This window comes from Geotrypetes seraphini, chromosome 15 (assembly GCF_902459505.1).
Source record: "Geotrypetes seraphini chromosome 15, aGeoSer1.1, whole genome shotgun sequence".
NCBI classification, from domain to species: Eukaryota; Metazoa; Chordata; class Amphibia; order Gymnophiona; family Dermophiidae; genus Geotrypetes; species Geotrypetes seraphini.
The window spans coordinates 18,730,347-18,744,848 of NC_047098.1; the positions used below are offsets into that span (position 1 = coordinate 18,730,347).

Consider the following 14,502-nt stretch of genomic DNA (forward strand, 5'->3'; position numbering starts at 1 on the left):
CAAACGGAATCTATATAAGTGTCAACTTTAATTCAAGGCTCCTGAGAATTAGCCACAATTGTTGCCGTGAATTATTATGATAAAGAGATATTCCTGAAGCCAGTTTGCATAATATCTATATGTGCAGCATGGTAAGCTAGAATCTGCATACTTTTTATCCTAGTTTGAAAATATTTTGCATATACGATGGAACGTTATCAATATGTTCATATAGTTGTCTGGCTGGCTTGACCCAAGCGGCCTATAAGCCTCAGGGTATATGCAGCTAGAATCTATTCCTTCCCCCGACAGCCTCAGCATATTTTAGTAAAACTTATTCTACCCCCTTGAGCCTAACTGAGCTCAGCTGCACATAATGACATCCAATCTGTTCAGGAAAAGAGAAAAAAAATGGAGAAGAATTTGCTTTGATTTATAGAGAGGCCAAATTGGCAGAGAACCCAACTCAGGAGGGGTGGGTGGGAAGAGAAACACAAAAAAGTGGATTTTTTTTTTCCCTTTGAATGTAATGGCACGTGCCCTCCCTCTCGGCTATGCCAACCAATGGCGTAGTGACAAATAACAAAGACAGTATCATCTGTACCCACAAAGGCCCCAGTTTAGCAGTTCTTCCAAAACACATTGCCATCCTCGGAGTGCGTTAACATGCTGTACTTAAAGATCCGAACGTGGTAAATTAGTCCTGCAGCTCATTAATTCCTCCTTGTCTTTCACACCCAATACAGATATATACAAACACATAGAGTGAAACATACATACACACGTACCCAACTTTATAATGTCCCAAGAGTTAGCTAAAAAAAAGGAAAGGTGCCCCAGGAAGAAATTGCAAATATACACCTCAGTGGTTTACTGTCAAGGAGAGAAGCACAGAGCATATTTGGAAAGTGGGAAATTGCTTACAATAGAAAGAAGAAAGAAAATTAAGAAGATCTGTAAGATTGGCGATTGACTAGGAGCTGTGTATTCGTCCTGTTGCTTGTGTCTTGTTCATTTGCCTAATTTTAGATTTCCTATCACTGATAAGAGAAGAAGACAAGGGGAGGCATGCATTTACCCTGCTGCCCGCCTTTCAACACAACTTCAGGGACTCTGGAGTATTGGGTTCAGTTCTGGTCTCTTTATCTCAAGAAAGATATAGTGGCGCTAGAAAAAGTTCAAAGAAGAGCGACCAAGATGAGGAAAGACTAAAAAGATTAGGGAAAGAGACGGCTGAGGGGAGATATGATTGAAGTCTACAGAATCCTGAATAGAGTAGAATGGGTACAAGTGGATCGATTTTTCACTGTGTCAAAAATTACAAAGACGAGGGGACACTCGAAGTTACAGGGAAATACTTTTAAAACCAATAGGAGGAAATGCATTGCAAGAGGTTGTGGTAAAATTGGATAGCTTAGCTGGTTTTAAGAAAGGTTTGGACAATTTCCTGGAGGAAAAGTCCATAGTCTGTTATTGAGAAAGACATGGGGGAAGCCACTGTTTGCTCTGGATCGGTAGCATGGAATATTGCTACATCTTGGATTTTGGCCAGGTACTAGTGACCTGGATTGGCCACCGTGAGAACAGGCTACTGGGCTTGATGGACCATTGGTCTGATCCAGTAAGGCTATTCTTATGTTCTCATGGACAATTTGTTACCTCTGATAACCTAGCAAGATGCTGGGATAATTACCTCAGTGCAAGGAGCAACAGAGGAATTAGAGCTATCATCCCTGCTTAAGGCTAAATATGGAATCGCTTAACGATGTTTCTGTACCCCTGGGTCAGGCTTTCATAAGCCGAAACACGGACCGTGTCAGGTCTGCAATCAATATTTGAGTCAAACACTGTTTTATTGACTTTAATAAATACTTATTTTGCAACAAATAGTCATCTACTTGTGTTTCCCTGGTTGATGTGTACAGTCCCAAGAGTCAGATCTTGGCAGATATAAGAGGCATTCATCATTCAAATATTGCCCTTGCCATCGGTGCTTGGCCGAAGAAAGCAATGAGGACAGAACTGTGCAGATAAAAGAACAAGGCTACGCGATCTCCCAAACTATCCAGTAGGTCACAAGAAGACAATCTTGCATCACCTCTCATGAGTCAAGTGATCAATAAATGCAGCCATCATTTTGCTATCCAATAGCTAGTAAAACTCATTCTTCCATTTATGTCAATCTACCCTTGAGCTGTTTCTTTCACTAGAAGACAGCCGGGAAGAGGGTCTGGTGGCCATCAGCCTAATTGCAGTGACTTTAGATTAAAAGTCAGTGGACGCCTTAGGTTTTTTTGGCCCACAAGTGTATGAGTTTTTAGAAACAAGTATTTATGGCATACGCCTTGGTGGGTTGACCACCTGTCCAGAGGATGCTTATTTGCTGCCTAAGCAAGGCCTACTAGAAGCAAAGCAAGCCAGCTGGCTCTGATCCACATTGCTGAAAAATTGCCGGTCACCACCCAGTTCAATTTTATCCTTGCAAATTGGTATCTGTTCCCAGCAGCTACTCAGCTCAATGAGCCATTATTAAAGAAACTAGAAAAACTCACAAGTAAACTCTGAGCTCCCATTATCACCCTTTTATGTGATTTTTTTTTTAAAACAGATGGAGATAAGGACATTTTGTAAAGGCACTGGCGTGGGTTTGTACCTGTGCAATTCTGCCAACTGAAAACTGCCCTCCCTCAGTTTGGTTAATAGTACCCAAACTGTTCTACAATGCACATGCTTAAGCCAAAAAGAAAAATGATACAATGCATATGCTTTTAGTCATATTTAGAAGTCATGGTGCCAGAGGCAATAGGTTGGGGGAGGGGGTGTGTGGCAAAACTACATATGCATTCTGTATTTTCAAATCTATATGTGACATTTTCTAGAGATGTGCATTTGTCAGAATGCATTCTATTGGTTAACATATGAATTAATGCACGTAAAGTCAGTCTGCATTCATTACAAGGTTTTAATAGATGTTAAAAATTATTTAACATACCGTAAATATGTATAACAAACTGTAACTATCTGAACATTAAATAAAAGGCCTAGTATCATCTGAAAATGAACTGAAAAACTTTTCCCTGTGCACATTTCTTGTTTTCAGTTCATAAAAATACACCTAGAAAAAGCCCCCGCAGCAAGTTTCACTGGTCCAGAGAGAGGACCAGATGAAGAGCCCGAAGGAAATCACTGTGAGAAACAATATCATCCACCCACCAGTTATCCCAGAACTGAGAAGTCTTTAGGTAAACCTGGAAGTGACATCATGGAGGGTCACACCAGCTGTAATACATTTTTACAACTGACTGTGGCCAGAACTCTCTCCTGGTTGCTTAAATTGCTTTGAATATTGGCCCCTCAATGGAGAAATTAAATCAGTACACATTCCATGGGTACATGATACTCACAGACAAGTGGCTTAACCCCAGGCAGGCCTGGCCTGCCCAGTTTGGTTTCAGGTGCAGCCACTGGCAGCAGTTTGTATATGCTGTAGGCGGCTGACCTGGAAGCCTTCCCTCTGACGCATTTGCATCAGAGAGAAGGCTTCCGGGTCAGCAACTGGCAGCATGTAGGAACCACTGCTGGTGTCCTGAAGAAATGGTACACAGGCTGGAGGGGTTGGGAAGGGAGGGAAGGAGGGAGGGAGAAAAAGAGAGAGAGAGAATTTGCTGCTTGGGCTGGAAGGTGGGAATGATGGGAGAGAGAAAATTTGCTGCATGGACTGGGGATGGGAAGTGAGGAGGACAGAGAGAAAATGTTCTGCATGTGTAGGCAGTTGGGAAGGAGGGGAGGGAGATAATTTGCAGTATGGGCTGGGGGTGAGAAGGGATGGAGAGAGAGAATTTGTTGTATGGGCTGGGGGTGGGAAAGTTGAGAGAGAGAGTCTGCTGCATGTGCTGGGGAGAAAGGGAAGAAATGAGAGAGGCTGCCGCACAGTCTGGGGGGGAAGGGGAAGGGAGGGAAAGAGAGTGATAAAGTCTGCCTAAATTGGCTGTTTGGTTACACCACTGCCACAGACTTTGCCCCAGTCCAGACACTTTGAAAATCGCTCTCCTTGGAGTCATTTATTTGAATTGCTATTCACAAACAAACAAGGAGGCACTTGTCCATCCTTTGGGCAAAGACCTAGCTTAAGCTTGGCCAACCGTTTGAATTAGTACTTATACCATGCAGCCCCAGTAACCAGACTTCTCAAATGTGCTAAATTCATCCATCAGCTGAAGAATTACGAGCCGAGTGTCTGCCGTTTATTTCATGGCGATATTTACACAGGATGAATCTCTGAGCACAAGTGCCAGTAGCTGTCACATAGGAGATGGATTAGGGAGAATTTGGCTAAGAGGTAAGCACAGAATATCTTACCATGTGTTGTCTTCTTGAAGTGCAGTCCCCAGTCTGCTCCAACAATGTCATCCTGTCCTTTTTAATTTTACACTGCTGCTCTGCCTGTACTTTCTCTGAAGGGACGTCAAGGTTTATCCCATCTGTCTAGAAGAGATTGTATGCACACTGAATGTCACCCTCATGTGGAGCAATGGACTGGATGACCTCCTGGGAGTCCCTAGAAAGAACAGACAGAGACTTATCTGTTTTCTAGGTAGGATATGAACTCAGTTCAAGTTATTTAAGCAAAATTGCAACTTCAAACCTCGTGGTAAAAACTTTAAAAAAGTAATAGGTGAACACTTTTCTGTAGTAAAATCAATCATTAAGATTACCACTGACACCATACTTTTCTACTAATCCTTTCTATAGTGCTGTACAATAAAACATTCAATAGACAGTCCTTGCCCAGTAGAGCTTACAATGTAGTCAACGGGTAAACAGGACAAGTAGGGGGTTAGGGAGGTTCTCAGGCTTCGCAAGCTAGTGGAATCAGGAGTTAAAAGCAACCTCGAAGAAGTGGACTTTTAGCCTGGATTTGAAGACGGCCAGGGATGGAGCTTGTTGAAATGACTCAGCCAGTTTGTTCCAGGCATATGGTGCAGCAAGAGAGAAGGAACATAGTCTGGAGTTGGCAGTAGAGGAGAAGGGTACAGATAAGAGGGGCTTGCCTAACGTGACCATAGATTTTTTTTTTTCCTCAAAACGGGACATCTACTAATTTTTCGGTAATAGTATGTGTATTCAAGAAAACGCATATTTCTATTTTTTTTTTTTAATTTATCAACTTTTTCAAATTTACAATTCACATGGAATATAATTCGCTTAGGACTCCTTTTACTAAGGTGCGCTAGCGTTTTTAGCGCACACACAATTACCGCGTGCTAAACCACGCGGTACGCTTCTAGAATAATGCCAGCTCAATGCTGGCGTTAAGGTCTAGTGTGCACAGCGATTTAGCGTGCACTATTCCGCGCATTAAGGCCTAACGCACCTTAGTTAAAGGAGCCCCTAGTTAATACATAATAAAGCACTGTGCTTAATTGCCAAACTTATTACAAAAAAAACTTTCAAAGTTTAAATTAAACGCTAGCAACAGCGGATACAAAAATCCACAGAGACTGCCGCTATCACAAGTATCAGCTGATACACCCAGAGAACAGACTGAGCCACTAAAGGGCAGGACAATCTTGCTTACAATTAGAGAACCCTTTGTTTTACTTTAAAAAAAGAAGAACCCACTAAGCTTCCTTGCCGAGCTTATTGTGGTGGGAAAATTTAACACCTGCAGCCGCTCACACTGGAATCAACTTATTAACCAGGGTGCTGAGGCTGAAACACGATGGACAATTTCATACGTTGTTAGCCAAGCTTGCTGCATGTATACACAAAAGTCCTTAAAGTGTTAAGTGCTTACTTTTTGATTTTGAGGTGAAACGTTCTCCCCACACCAAAAAATGGTAACAGCCTGTGGCTAAATTCAAGCGAGCAGGCTTCTGACCGACTTGCATGTGTGTGAGATGCATTGCGCGTGCCGTCATCGCCGTGCTACTGGGCGTTACCATCAGATTTTTTTAATTTTTCGCGCTTTTTCTTAAAAAAAAATCATTACAATGGGTTGCTCTTTTTCTGAAAATGGGATATTTCGGCGTCCCGAAGCTGTGCTTGGGGACAACGGGATAAGCTACCTAAAACCGGGATGGTCCTGTTCAAAACGGAGTTCACATGGAGGAGTGTAGGGAGAGATAAGAGAGGAGAGATACTGTAATTCCATAAGAGGAGTTTGAGCTGTATGTAGATAAGGATAGGGAGCCAAAGAAGCGACTTGAGAAGAGGGGTGATGTGAGTATAGCGACTCGGGCAGAATATAAGTTGAGTGTGTTGTGGTGTGCAAATTCATCACCGTCCCCGTCCCCGCGGATAACCGCGGGAAATAATCCCATGTCATTTTCTAGTGTCTATTTCAACCTCAATTCCTCTACACCAGCATTCTTCAAAGCAAAGCTTGAGGGTCAGTGGTTGTGGCCATTCATACTCTGATTCTTATGGGAGCCAAGGATAATGAAGCCATTGTGACATCACTGATGTGATTGGCTCTTAGGCACTGGTAGAATGAGGCATTATGACATCACAATATCTGCTCTGGATACCAGAGACTGTCATTCTGTAGTGTCTGTTTCAACCTCAGTCCTTCTACACCAGCATTCTTCAAAGCAAAGCTTGCGGGTCAGTGGTTGTGGCCATTCATACTCTGATTCTTCCCTCTCTCCTTAAAGAATGACATGAAGATGGTTTCCCGCGGTTATCTGCGGGGACGGGAACGGTGATAAATTTTGTCACCGTGTCATTCTCTAGTGTGCATCTTAGAGATCGTATATCCCTTTTATTTGTGCAGTTTCACTGGTTACCCATAAAATTTAGAATTGATTTTAAAATCCTGTTACTGACTTATGGGGCCTGATTCTATAAATGGTGCCTATGTTAGGTGCTGTTAATGACGAACGCCAGCGATGCCTAACTAAAATTCATGCATGACTTAATTGTTTTTTATGCGTTAAATAGTGTGGCAATTGACTGTGCCATTAAAAACCCATTAAAAAATAAATTTTTCCATTGATAATTTAGGTTGTGCATGGATATCCATGCGACTAGCAACACCTAAGTCGAGGGTACACCGACAAATCCGCACAGGACAATTCCACTCTGACAAAAAACACACCAACAACTGTGCACACGGGCAAGTGCGCGCAGGACAAGTGCGGCCCATGAAGGATATCTGGAAGGCCCTGATATGCTGACATCACACACATCCACGCTTGCTCGAGGCTCTCCAGATGTGGCCCGGAGGTCAGGGAAGGAGACAAGGCTTTCTGGGGGCTGGGGGGGAGGAGGGGAAGAACAGGGTGGGGCTGTAGGCTGAACTGGGCAGGACTGTTAAGAGGAACTGAGCAGGGCCATGGGTCCAGGTTTTTGCATCTCAAAATATGGTAACTCTAGCTTTGCGCAGATTCCCGTGCCCAAATTTGGGACAAGGATGTACACCAGTGTCTTGCAAACTTCTGGAAGCCGCGGTGCACTTAAACCCTGTGCCGTGGCTGGAGGGTATCCAGAAAGGTGTGGCTGTCAATGCAATGACATCACGCGCATGCATGATATCATCACATCAACATCCGCGCGTGCAAATAGGCCCTCCAGACGGGGCCTTGAGCTGCCAGTGGTGGGGGGGGGGGGGGCTGCAAGAGGAGAAGCGCAAAGATGAGGAAAGGTGCTGGCTGACTGCCTACAGAATGTGCCTCTTGCCGTGAAAAGCACATCGATTTACACCAACTGAAACCTGGTATAAATCCCAGTGCATAGGCTGGGCACACAACTCCTAAATTCAGAAACACTGTGTATGTTTCTGGAACCCCCTCGAACTGCCCATGCCCCTCCCATAGCCTTGCTTTCTTGTGCATTGTAAACAAGATTTGGACATGGCTCTTTATAGAATCGTGTAAAGGCAGTTGCATGCACAACTCCAAATTAGAGCCAATTAACCCCAGTAATTGATTGCTTAGCAACCAATTACTTAGTGTTAATTGCTCATTTGATGGAATTAGTCCAAGTTTCATCGGGAAGAAGGGCACCAAGGTTACAATATTCTGACTGATGCTCCCTTCTTTTAGACTAGAGGAATAAAATATAAGGGTTTACTTGAATCCATTTCTGTTTATAAAGCTGTGTCTGTATGGAATGGTCTTCCTTTGCCAGATAAATCGAATTCTTCTTATGAAATGTTTCATAAGAGTCTTAAAACAGAATTACCCTATAGATTCCTAATCTGATTTTATTGTTGTTTTGTATTTTAGACAATACATTTATTAAGTGTAAATGATTACGATTGTTATGTGTAGTTGGTTCCGACTGTTGTAAACTGTTTTGGACCCAGTTTGGGGGATAATAGTATATAAAAAACCAGATTAGATTAGTGTCTTTTCTTTTTTATCTTTTAGTAATTTATAATCTGCATATTCCGCTTTCTATGCAGATTACAAATTATTTGGGCACTCAAGTATTTTTCCGTAACTGTCTCGGTGGGCTCCCACTCTAACTAATGTACCTAGGGCAATGGAGATAAAATGATTTGCCCAGGGTCACAAGGAGCAGTGCGGGATTTGAACCCACAACCTCAGGGTGCTGAGGTGTTAGCTTTAACCACTGTGCCACTCTAGAAATCAAAATGAGCCAGGTAAAGGACAATGAAGCCATTGTGACATCACTGATGAGGCTGGCTCTTAGGCATTGGTGGAATAAGGCATTATGAAGTCACAATACTAGCTCTGGTCTGGTTATCAGAGGCTGAAACTTTTCACACTGTTTATTCAATTTTCTATGCTGTTCTCCCAGGGGAACTCAGAACGGTTTACATGAACTTATTCAGGTACTCAAGCATTTTTTCTTTGTCTGTCCCAGCAGGTTCACAATCTATCTAATGTAACTGGGGCAATGGGGGGATTAAGTGACTTGCTCAAGATCACAAGGAGAAGTGCGGGATTCGAACCCCCAACCTCAGAGAGCCAAGGCTGTAGCTCTAACACTGCATTACACACTCCCACATTTGGCAGCCAAATTTGGGCATCCTTTATAGAATCCATGGGACTCTAACCAAGTACCAGACCTTTTGGCAATATTAGCCTCACCTGATATTCCCAATAGACCGGTATCCCGCAAACTTTTCAGTGCCACAGCACACTAAATCTGGTGCCCTTTGCCGGAAGGCATCCGGAAGTACACAGATGTTGACATGATGATGTCACATGCATGCATGATGTCATCACGTCGTGTCCACGCATGCGCAGAGGCCCTCCGGCTGTGACCCTGAACCTATCACTTCGCCAGTGGGGGGGGGGGGGGAACCTGGGGAAGGCAGTAACACTATTTTTTCCATTCATTTTTCAAAGATGCACAATATAATCTTTTTAACAACACATAATGGTTAACCACAAAATTAAACTACACAAAGCACACTGACACAGATGTAAATTCTCAAAATTGACATAATTCAATCACTAAATTAAAAAATAAAATAATTCCCCCCAACCTTTGCTGTCTCCCTCCCTCCATGCTATGCCTTACCTTCTGGCCTGCTCCCGCCTACCCATTTTATGTCGCCCCCGGTGTTATCTTCAGGCTGGCTCCCTCTTCCTCACTGATGCAGTGCACAAAGCTGAGGGCTCCTTGCGCGTCTCGTGCCTTATCTGGAAGCCTTTCCTCTGACGTTGCAACGTCAGAGAGAAGGCTTCCGGTTCAGGTGCAGGACGCGTGTAGGAGCCACTGCTTGTGGCTTTGTGCACTGAATCAATGAGGAAGAGGGAGCTGCCTTGAAGATAACGCCGCATCGATTGCACCGTGGACCGACGGTTGAAGAACACTGTTTTGGGCCTGATGCACGTGCCGGCCCTGTGGACTGGCAAGAAATTTCTGTGGACCGGCACCCGTCCACGGACAGGTGGTTGAAGAACACTGGTGTAAGACATAAGAGGTATGCAGGAAAATAGTCTTTTGGTGGGACATTTTGAAGGCGTTAGGGGAGTTCGTTAATGTATATTTGGTCTGTTCACAGGGATTATGCCTTGAGAAAGTTTATGGTGAAACATGTCGGCAGAATAATCCCTACCTTTGTGACCATGAAATAAAGTTAAGTAAATTTATAGCTAAATCCAAAATTTAAAGGTTTAAAATATTTAAGTTATTTAAAGATATTTATGATGAACTATGAATTATGAAGTACACCTTTTGAAAAAAGAACCAATGACAAAATGACATGTCAAGCTTAAGGCTATGAATTGTTTGAGCCTGGAGTGGTGTCGTTGAGGTTCTGCAGTAAAAGTAGAAGCTTGAGGTGATCGATCTACTCTTAGCCACATAAGGTGCGGCTATATTAACTGACCACTAGGGGTGCCAGTGCTTAAAGATGGCCCTCTTTTACTAAGGTGCGCTAAGTGTTTTAGTGCGCGTTTAGCACGTGCTAAATCAACGCATGTGCTAACCGCTAATGCATCCATAGGATAACATACACGCATTAGTGTTTAGCATGTGATTAGCGTGCGCTAATTTATTGCACGCTAAAAAGCATAGCGCACCTTAGTAAAAGAGGGAGTAGACGTCTTCATGGACCATGTTTTTGTCTTCCACTATCTCCTTTATCTATATTTCTTTATTCCTAGTAAACAAATAAATACAAAAGACTGGCACCAAACATCAACTTTTCATACATTGCATTTCCATGCTAAATATTTTATAGATTATTTAGAATATGTTAATAAATCATTTATTAGCTGTTATATTACAGTTGTTCCCCACAACTTGCTTTATTATTCCTACCTACTATTAATCATTTCTATAGCGCTACTAGACATCAAAACACAGAAGAAACGGTGCCTGCTCTAAAGAGCTTACAAATCTATTAAGTTACTATGTTATAACAATTCTAATCATCATTAGATGAAAATCATTTCTTTGCCAGTTATTAAACATTGTAATGTAGTTAAGAGTGCTTAATGCTTGTATGGAAAGAATGTCTTATAAAAAAAAAAAAAGTTTTAAAATGATTCTTTAACACGTCAAATAGCAGGTCAGAAAATGGTTAGAATGTCTCATTAAGGAAATCTAAAATGTTATCATAAATGCTAATTATATTCCCTTACATTGTCGGGTTTTCTATGGTACCTTTCTCCATGAGTACATAAATCAGCATAAGTGATAAGATGAATAAAATACCGAAGATATATTGGGATGGAAGAAAACCTGAAAAGCTATTTTGAAGGGGTAGATCTTAAACCTTGTGGAGAACTGAAGGTGGGAGGATGTTCTGAGTCTGTCCTGATGGAAAGAGGCCAAATAGGAGAAAGCACACATAAAAAAAAAAGAGAGGACACCGAGTGAGAGACTGGTACAGTCAGGCAGGCAGGCTTGGGAATGGTGGGGGAGGGGAAGTGGGCAAGAGAATAAAGAAAGAAGACAACGCAAGGCTGAGCCTGGTCATGAACTGCTTTACATTTCAAGACAAGTTATGTAAACAAGATATTAATAAATAGGATATCAACAGAGAGAGGTTAAAAAAGGGTGCCAGGGGGACATGGCATATATGCCATGATCAAAATTTGCAATTACCGCAGCTGAACACAGGACTGTACTCCTGCAAATTTAACGCGGCAACTTTTACGTGGTATGTATACGGCTGCCTTTGGTTAGCACATGATAAAAATCGGTGTGCAGTTACTGCAGAGGTGGCGAATGGTTCCGTGCCAACTCTGCATTAGTCAGTTACTGGGGACTTCTGTATAGATCGCTCAGATTTGTGAACTTAATTTTGCCTATGAGGGGGGTGCTGAAAAGTTCTCAGCCCAAACAACTGCCTAAATTCTGAGCACTATTTTGCCCCTGTAGCGGAAAAGAATCTTATTTTATTTTGCAGAATCGTTATGCTGTTTCGACATTGTTTCAGATCATTGATTGAACCATGCCAACGAAAAATATGGAATTTTCAAGTGTGGAACTCCAAGCCATCGTGAAATTCCTACTCTTGCAGAAGGAAACTCCAGAGGAAATCCATGAATGTATGATGCAAACGCTGAGTGACAAGTGAAGAAGTGGTGGGCAAACTTTCAACATGGAGATTTCGAGACTGAAGATGCAGCCAAGGCTGGGATGCCTCAAACTGCGTCAACTCCTGAAATTGTTGACCATGTCCAGATCAGCGAATATTGACTAAAACAATTACTGAGACACTACTGCCTACTATTCAAAGCCATTAACGGAGAAAGCCCAACCTACTGGAATAACCGACTAACTCAATCCTCCTCATCCAGGCACAGGAGAACCCACTCACTTTTCACACACCCACCATCCAAAAATGTCAAACGAAAAAAACTAAATAACAACCTAATAGCCACCAAAGCAGCTAAACAAATCACCATTCTGTTGTCATCGACCACAGAATACAAAACCTTCAAGAAAGATACTAAAACCCTACTCTTCAAAAAATACATAAAACCTTTCTAACACGACCAGTTCCTACCTAAACACGACAAGTTCCTACTTCAACCCCACTTCTAATTACCCAACTAATGCTAAAATGCCTCTATTTATCCATCACTTACCACCTTAAGATCTCGACAATTCTTTGATAATTCTTATTACCCAACATTTATCACCTTAAGATAACGACAACTCTTTGGTAATTCTTATTACCCAACAAGATAACGACAACTCTTTGGTAATTCTTATTACCCTACATTTATCACCTTAAGATAACGACAACTCTTTGGAAATTCTTATATAACTCTTATGACATCTCTTATGCTATTCCTGTAAATTTTTATGTAAAACTTTTTATGTAATCTCTGAAAACTTTTATGTAATCCGCCTTGAACCGCAAGGTATTGGCGGAATAGAAATCACTAATGTAATGTAATGTAATATCCAGGAAACATGTTGGGTGTATAATCCATGAGCAGCTGGGTATGCAGAAGCTGTCAGTCAAGTGGGTGCCCAAATGCTTGAATGCTAACAAGAAACGACGTTGTATACTTCCAAGTTGATTTTGCAGCATTTTCAGCAAGCTGGTGCCAACCTTTTGGAATGACTAGTTACTGTTGATGATCCTGAGATAAAACTACACTCAGGTTCTCCAAGATCAAGGAAATTCAAGACCCAAAAGTCAGCAGGAAAGGTTATGGCCCCAGTGTTTTGAGGTCAGGAAGGTGTTGTAATGAGAAACCTAAGGCAAGTTCGAAAATTCTTCGACAGAAAACAATTCCAGCTCGTGGTTCAGTCCCTAGTCCTGGGTCTTCTAGACCACTGCAACATCCTCTAACTCCCCTGCCCCGCAAACTACAAACGGTACAAAACATAGCTCAGACTTATCTACTCACTGACGAAACATGACCACATCACAGCGGCTTACCTCGATTCACACTGGCTTCCAATACAAGCAAGAATACTATTCAAATTGTACTGTCTACTATTTAAGACCATAAACAGAGACTGCCCAGCCTACTTGAACAACCGACTAATCTAAACAACCACAACCAGACATAAGAGAACCTCCCCTCCATTCACGCACCCTCCAATCATAAACGTCAAATGAAAAAAAAATGTACAATTGCCTCCTGGCCACTCAAGCAGCAAAACTAGACTACCAATTCTCCAATTTAATGATCACGACCCCAGACTACAAAACCTTCTGAAAAAAATAAAAATCCTGCTATTCAAGAAATCCTTAAAGCCAAACTAACGCAGCAAGAATCATCTCAATCCCCAATAGCAACCCGCTCCACTCCATAATACCACGGGAAATGTCCAGATAACTCCTTATGTATTCCTAAATGTCCAAATAACTCCTTGAATCACTAATGTCCAAATAACTCCTTGAATCACAAATGTAATGTAATGTAACCAAGGGGCCAAATAATTAATGCAGAGAGAAGCATAGCACAACAGAGGAGAAGTTCAGGCTTCACTTTATTGCTAGTAGCACTGCGAAGACGTAAAAATTTGACACTGACAGCGTTTCAGCGTCTGCGCCTACGTCAAGAGTCTCGAAGGCTGATCTCTCTATCATATGAATAGAGCACAAAAACGCAGGTCAGTTGTCGGAGCGAGCGGAGAAGTAACCGGTGTCCAAAGCACAGCTCAGGGTCACGAGTTGGCTGTCGCTCACGTTCATAACAGGATCTGCTTTCCTCAAAAGTTCATCACTCTATTTCCTAAGCCATTAAACCTTCTTGTCAGCTGTGCATCTTTGGACTGTTCTTTTAACACAGTTCTCACAAATCCTTCAACAGAGATCCTCGTCCCCCAAACCCTTGGCCAGCTGGCAGGGCTAGGCAGCCCCCTGCCAACACTTTCTTATTCCAGGGACTCGGGCACTTCTCAAAATCTTTTTTATAAATCTTTATTTAAATTTTTCAAATAAACAACAAATTATGTTTAAAGGCAATATACGATATTAATATATCCAATATTAGTAATCATAATTCAAAACAAAGATAATACAAAATAAATCCATTTTCATTATTGGAAATATATTGACAAAAAGAAGTAACCCATACTTTTTATTTAACATAGTCCTCAATAAAGGAGGAAGGAGACTAAGAAAAG

General features: G+C 42.0%; 1 long non-coding RNA gene across 1 annotated transcript in view; it reads right to left on the reverse strand.

Annotated features, from left to right (window-relative positions):
• Nucleotides 1–14,502, reverse strand: part of LOC117349436 — a 173,745-nt gene that overhangs the window by 21,019 nt on the left and 138,224 nt on the right. Inside the window, exon 3 of the long non-coding RNA XR_004537161.1 lies at nt 4,339–4,537. This is a non-coding gene — a long non-coding RNA (uncharacterized LOC117349436). The remainder of the gene's footprint in view (nt 1–4,338; nt 4,538–14,502) is intronic.